The following is a 6,812-nucleotide window of genomic DNA, read 5'->3' as shown; positions in this document are numbered from 1 at the left end:
CAAAATGTTGGCTTTCCTTTCAGCCCTTCTTTTTCTCTAATTTTTGCTCTGCAAACTTAGGTTGTTAACCCTCCAGAAGAGAAGCTGAATGATATTATTACCCTGTAACATAGGCAGTTGAGCTTAACCTCACTATCTGTCTGAATATCAAGCATCTTAGCTATAGCATGGAACAGGTATTTTTCATCAAGTATTGATATGTTAAACTTTAAATCCCTAAAGAATGTGAAGGAAAAAAAAGATAAAAGAAATAAACAAAATTTAAAAACCATAGGGATAAACAATTACTTATTTTTACACAGAAATTTAGAAGCCTAACCATATTGGAATCTAATATGTGTTTCTCCTCTGGGCTCCTTGACTCTATTAATTGCTTATTACTCAAATCAATAATGTATATATATTAAAAATTGTGTCAATTTTTTAAATATAAGTTTTTCTCTAAAATGTAAAATAATGGATTTGCTCTGCTTGTTGCCTTGTGAGTAAACAGTGTACACAATAGTGACCACATCTGTCTTCAGGACAGGAAAGGAGTGAGACACAGAAGAGCAAGGTTTAACAACTTCTCCAAGAACAGGGGAGACAAGAACTTCCAGGTAAGCCTATGGAGTTCCTAAAGCGGGTTCAGGGAGGCACTGGGACCTATGTAGGACAAGGTAAGGTTTGAGCTCACCAATGCCACTTTATATTTTTAGACTATCATAGAATTAATTTTTATACTGTCAAAATGTAAAATCAAGTTTCTAACACAAAAAACATGAGTGAATTAATTAACAGGTATTTCAGCTGGAAAAAAATTGTTTGCATTCCCCAAATTCTGTTAATTCTTCCTGAACCTCGAGCTCTGTTTCCTGGTATTACACAGGACCCTGCTTGCATTGCACAATATCTGCACACTCTCATTCTGCTACTCTTCACTTCTCAGAGTAGTACAGACAGGGAACAGGTTCAAAGTAGCAGGTCAGGCCACCAGTGTCCACCAGGATGTTCTGGGCTGTGCCCAGAGCCACCTCCAATTCACTAAGAACATTACACCAGGATTTGTACAGCTAGGACACTTTGCTGGAAGGACTGAAGGAGGTGTCAGTGCTAACGATCTCCCACCGTTCTGCCTCCACTTGTGCTCCTGAAAGTATAGTCATTCTTGAAATGACCCAAGAGGAAACAGCGCCAAGTTTCTGAGTGCAGAGTAAAGAAACTGTTCTTAAGGTTTCTGAAAGGATACCAAGAAGCTGCTGAATAATCCAGTAATCCATCTCTTTTATTATTAATTTGGTTAAGGCCCCTGAGGATATTATCAGAAAAATGAGGTATTTGAGTGGTATTCAAGGATGTAAGCTAAAAACTACCTCTTTTTCCGGATGAAAGCTAGTAAATCTAGCAATACGAGATACAAGAAGGTGGTCTTCTATCTTTATTATACAGTTGTGATTAAATTTTGAGTCAGATATCTTAACTCTCTGGAAAGTACCATGTGTTCCCCATGTTCTTTTTTCTGTACTATTGACACTCTAAGAGACATTTTTTTCTAAGAGAAGCAGGAAATATGTGACAACACTTTTTAATGAGCCCAAGCTTGTCCTACATATATAAAAAGTTCAGAATTACAGCTTCCATTTCCTGTGTGCCTGGCCCTATTAAGGTTTTCCAGTTGAGGAAAACAAATCTCAGCAAGATTAAGTAATTTGCCTAAATTGCCAGAGGCAGGACTTAGACATGCTTGGTCTTCCTCCAAAGCCCTTACTCTTGCCACTACTCAGGGCTGACTTTCTCAGAGTTGGTCCCCAAAATACACTCAGCATGCATTTCTCTCTGCTTCTTGAGCAAGATAGGAAAAAAAGAAAAGAAACTTGACTGAGTTTTTGCATGCTGAAATACTTTCACTCCTCAATTCCATGTGATTCTTTGGAGATTCTGTTCGATGTACAGACCTAAATTTCTGAGTTATGTCCTCTTTCAGCTCTGTATCGCATTCCTGGAGGACGACAAGCCAGGTTCTTTTCTTCCTTACTTGGTTAGTGCCTCACTCCCACAGAGCAATCTTCTTTCTACATTCTTGTGAATTTATGATCTGGCAGTCAAATCTATGGAGTGTATTGCCTTTACTTGCAAAGCATGGACTTTAGACCTACTAAAGTACACATTGGAATAGTCAATTTTTTCTTTGTCTTGATGCTTCCCTAGAGATTGAGTGGTCAGACATGGTAATATACTTCAAGAGACTTAGATTAAGAAGAAATTAGCATTTATGAGATATTCAGAGTGCACTAATCACTTACAATAGGAAACAGTGGGCTTGCCTTTCTGCATCAGGAGTGGTGGTTCTCAGAGTAACACAGGTAACTGTAAGCAACAGAAAGGGTATTTTAAAACATGAGGATTCCCAAAGCAAGTCACTGCAGTAATTGAAATATACTTACTGTTAAAAATGTCAACAATGTCTCTTTCTTTTGAACTTGCAACGTACTCAAGATGCTAGTGTAGTTCATTTGAGCACATAGGATCAGGCCTATCACATAGCAGGCATTTGGTAATTATTTTCTGGAACAAATGAGTGAGCTGTAGTCTATTTTCTGCTACCAATAACACAATACCACAGGGTAGGTAATTTTTAAAGAAAAGGGATTTATTTTGACCCAAACTTCTGGTCTAGGTTGAGGCACAGTTACCTGGCAATGGCTTTCTCGCTGGCAGAGTGTAAGGGTGATGAAGCAAGCTTATCATGTGGCGAGAGACAGGAAATGAGCAAGAGATCTAGCAAAACGGTTTTTATAGAGGACTCGGTCATTAATCACATGAACAGATTAGTCCATTCGTGAAGGCAGAGCTCTTAGCTCTTCTTGAAGGTCCCATTGCTTAGGACATCATAAAGCAGATTAAACTGTGACAAGAATTTCAGGGGAACAAATTTCAACCCACAGCAGTACCTAAAATCCAGACCCATTATTCCTTTTATTATTTGAGCTCTGTTCTTTGATTTGTTCATTCATTCACTTGTTCATTCATTCATTCATTCATTCATTCAACAAACAGGCATTGTATCTTGTTGACAAGTACCATAAAAGATACTGAGAATACAACTGTAAAATATGTACACACTTCTTATTCTTATATCATTTGCTTCTTCTACTTAGCCATCTGTTTGACCTACAGCAATGCTTTCATGGTCCCTATTTTCATGTAAAAAAAGGAATAATAAATTTTCTCCATTGTCTACAGAGATATTATAAAATGAAGCAGAGTAATATTAGTAAACTGCAATGAGGTATACTAATATATCATCAGGAAACTACATATATTATGTTTTTAAATATTTCAACACATTTAATGGAAAAATAAGGGTCAATGAAGGAAATCTTTAAACCAAGAAATGCTGATAGAGCTCACCTGGGAAGTGGATGAGCTGTGAGAAAAGAAGGGGTCTCTGAGCACAAAGACAGTCCCTGAGAGCAGCAAGGCCACCTACTTAGCTGTTGGGAGGACAGCAGAGGGTGGTTAGGGACCTTTGCTCATCCTTCCCCAGTTACAGTAGGAGCTGTTGGCTTTGCCTAGCTGTTTTACAATGATTATGAAAGGACCTAGAGGTGGTTGGCCTGCTGCTGCCAGAAGCTGACATTCCCAGAACCTGACACAGACTTTTCGCTGGCCACAGAGACAGCTGCACTGGGTAATGACTTTTTCCTCTCTACAGTGGTTCCTAGATTTCCACTCTACAATGGTTCTGGATCAGTGTACTAGCCACACTTTGGTGGTACATCTGGGGTCCCTGGCTGTTCAGCTGGGGCTAGTCTTTGTATACTCAGCCTTGAGGGCCATCTAGAGCTATGTCTTTTTCTGGTATTTGGTAATGTGAGCTTTAGCCTCCTTATAGGGGTCCACAAACACAGAGGGACTGGCCAGCAAGACAGCTCAGCAGTCTAAAGCACCTGCTTAGGTAAGCTTAGGCAGACACGGGACCACAGTTTGATCTCCAGCACCACATGTGGCTCCAGCCTCTCCCTCAGGGTGGGCTGAGCTGACCACCCCCCCCACAAAATAAACACAGAAGAGCATTGAACTCTTCCTTGGCACTGTCAGTTTTGGGATATCCATATTCTCTAAGACTATCAATATGTCAATGCCACCTCCCCACCCCCTGAGGTGCACTGAGATGGCAATTGAGACTGGGCGTGTTGGTGTGTGCCTGTAATCCCAGCACTTGGGAGGCTGAAAACAGGAGAATTACTATAAGTCCAATCTCTGTAGTGAGACCCTGTAGACCCTGTACCAAATATATATATATATATATATATTATCTCAAAGGCCCAGCAACTTACCCAAAGATGGTATGAATAAAACATGATAAACAGATTTACTGGTCATGTTAAAGATTTGCACAAATGGAACTTATTTATAAAGGGCTTTTGCAGTAGACCACCACATGATACCTGTGTCAACGGGGTCTTTTTTTGGTTCACAAAGTTCCTGTTGGATCTGTGAAGGATGGTACCATACTAATGCTTCCTGCAAAGCATAGTAATCTTTTCACAGGCATTTGATGTCTGATGACAGTCTGGCTGCAGGTTGAGGTCACCTTTATTGGTGTACAACTGCATGTGGCCCTTTTTACAAACTAATTGCACAATGTGTGCTTATGGAGCTGCTTTCTGCAGTCTCTGGAACCATCACAGAGGACCTTATATGTAGAATGGGAGGCAATATTCAGTTTGTCCACTTTCTTCTCTGGGTACCTCATGGAAGCTGTGAGAATTTCATTCCTTTGAATTCCTTGTAGAGCTCCTGCAGGATTTCTTAGTTTCCATATTCGTATTTTTCAAGTAAGCCCATTCCTGTATAGCCTTTCTTCATCTGAGTCTGTAGTATGTATGTATGTATGTATGTATGTATGTTGTATCCATTTATTTATCTTAATTTTTTATGTACTTAGTATACGATCCACAGGGTCTCACTACACAGATCGAACCCATAGTGATCCTCTTGTTTTCAGCCTCCCTAACACTGGGATTACAGGCATGCACCATCACTCCCAGTCTCAGTCACTCTCTCAGCATGCCCCAGGAGTGGGACCAGCACAGCACATGGGGGATCGAACCCCCATCACTGAACCTGCCTAAGCAGGCACTTTAGTCCACTGAGCTATCTGGCTGGTGCTGAGTCTGTAGTTCTTCAACAACAACAACAAAAATCAGAGATATTGAACTTATCCAAAATGGTGAAGTCCTAGGGAACAATGATGTCCTTTTGGTAGAAGAGCTCATCAATGGGTCAACAGGTCTCTGAAGTGCTTTGCTTTGATGTTCAGCTGTCTTCAGGGCCTCCTAGTCACAGACTTGGCATTGTCTTGACCACCAAGATGTCAGTGTTGGTGGTAAATAGAGTGAACAGCACCAGGCAGCAGGATTTCTGTGATCCTCTTCCTTGTTCTTGGCAAAGTTTGGCTCAATCAGAGACTTACCTTCTACTGTTCCCTTTCTTAAGCCATAGACCGATGGTCAGCAAATCAAGGGCTACGTCTTCTTCATGGGTGTGAAAAAAACATAGATGAAGGGCAGCAGAGAGCAACTTCATGAGAAAGTCAATGATAAAAATTTGTTTGCAGGATACTTGCTTTCTTGCCACCTTCAAAGTGTACTTGTACAGTTAATGCACACCTTGTTCTTGGCTTCCCTATGACAATAATGGCAACAGAGACCAACCAATGTAGAAAAAGGCCAACTATTCAGAACTCAAAGCCTCTGCATCTTCTGATTATCTCTGGGTTCTGCACCATACCTTGCAAAGTGAAGTGGGAGCTTGGCATGCCAGGCCATGTGGTCATGAAAACCTCACTATAAGGGCAGCGTGTAGATCCTTACAAGATGTCTTCTCCAATTGAGTAAAGGCCCATACCAAAGCAAAAACAAAAACAAAAAACTTGTATATGAATGTTTATTTTTTTTATAATTACCTAAAAGTGAAAACAATGGAAATGTCCATCAAATAATAAATGGATTTTTAAAATATAGGACCTCCAAAACTGGATATTATTAGGCTGTAAAAGGATTATAGAACTTACTGATTCACGTTACAGTGCAAATGAACCTTGAAAACATTATGCTCAGTTAAAGAAACCATCACAAGGTGCCATATATTTGCATTTAAAAGTAATATCACTCCCTAAAATTAAAATATGGATATACTCCACTATTTTAAACTGTTACATTTTAAATTTTTTTAAAAAACTCTTAAAGTCAAATGGCATGTTTAGACAAAAATTTTCAAATTATATCCTAAAAAGCTATTTTTTCTTAATTAATAAAGAATTTTTTTAAGTACAAGAAAAACAGCAGTGTCCAAGTGAGAACTAGGCAGATGCACCACAGAAGACTGCTGGGCCATCTATTTACATCTGCTCTTCTCATACAGTGGTGGAGCTGTAACTGGGAACCAGGAGCCAGCTGTCCCAGCCCTCTCATCCCCAGTGGCCCCAGGAATAGCATACACTACAGGACTGTGGAGAGTATGTGCATTTTGCTTTTGCAGGAGAGGCCTTAAAAGCTTTTTTTTTTCCCCCTTCTGGTCTTCCATCAGATGAGACAATGCTCAGGGCCCAGGACCTAAAGTGTTCAGAGCACACTGTCACAGTCTCTTCTGCTACTGGTTGGTGCTGCTATCTAGGCATGGAGTGCCTCAGAAGTATCAGGCTTCTCATTCAGCAATTAGCCCATCCCTTCTGGGCCTTCCTGGTGTGGAGGATGCTCCACAGGCACTGACCAGTCTCACTATCTGCATCCTATCCTAAATTCCTTACCCTTAACTTCTAACCTACA

The sequence above is a fragment of the Octodon degus genome, unplaced genomic scaffold (genome assembly GCF_000260255.1).
Source record: "Octodon degus isolate 3935 unplaced genomic scaffold, OctDeg1.0 scaffold00038, whole genome shotgun sequence".
NCBI lineage: Eukaryota > Metazoa > Chordata > Mammalia > Rodentia > Octodontidae > Octodon > Octodon degus.
The sequence above is the reverse complement of the archived record's forward strand: the minus strand, read 5'-3'. Positions refer to the sequence as shown.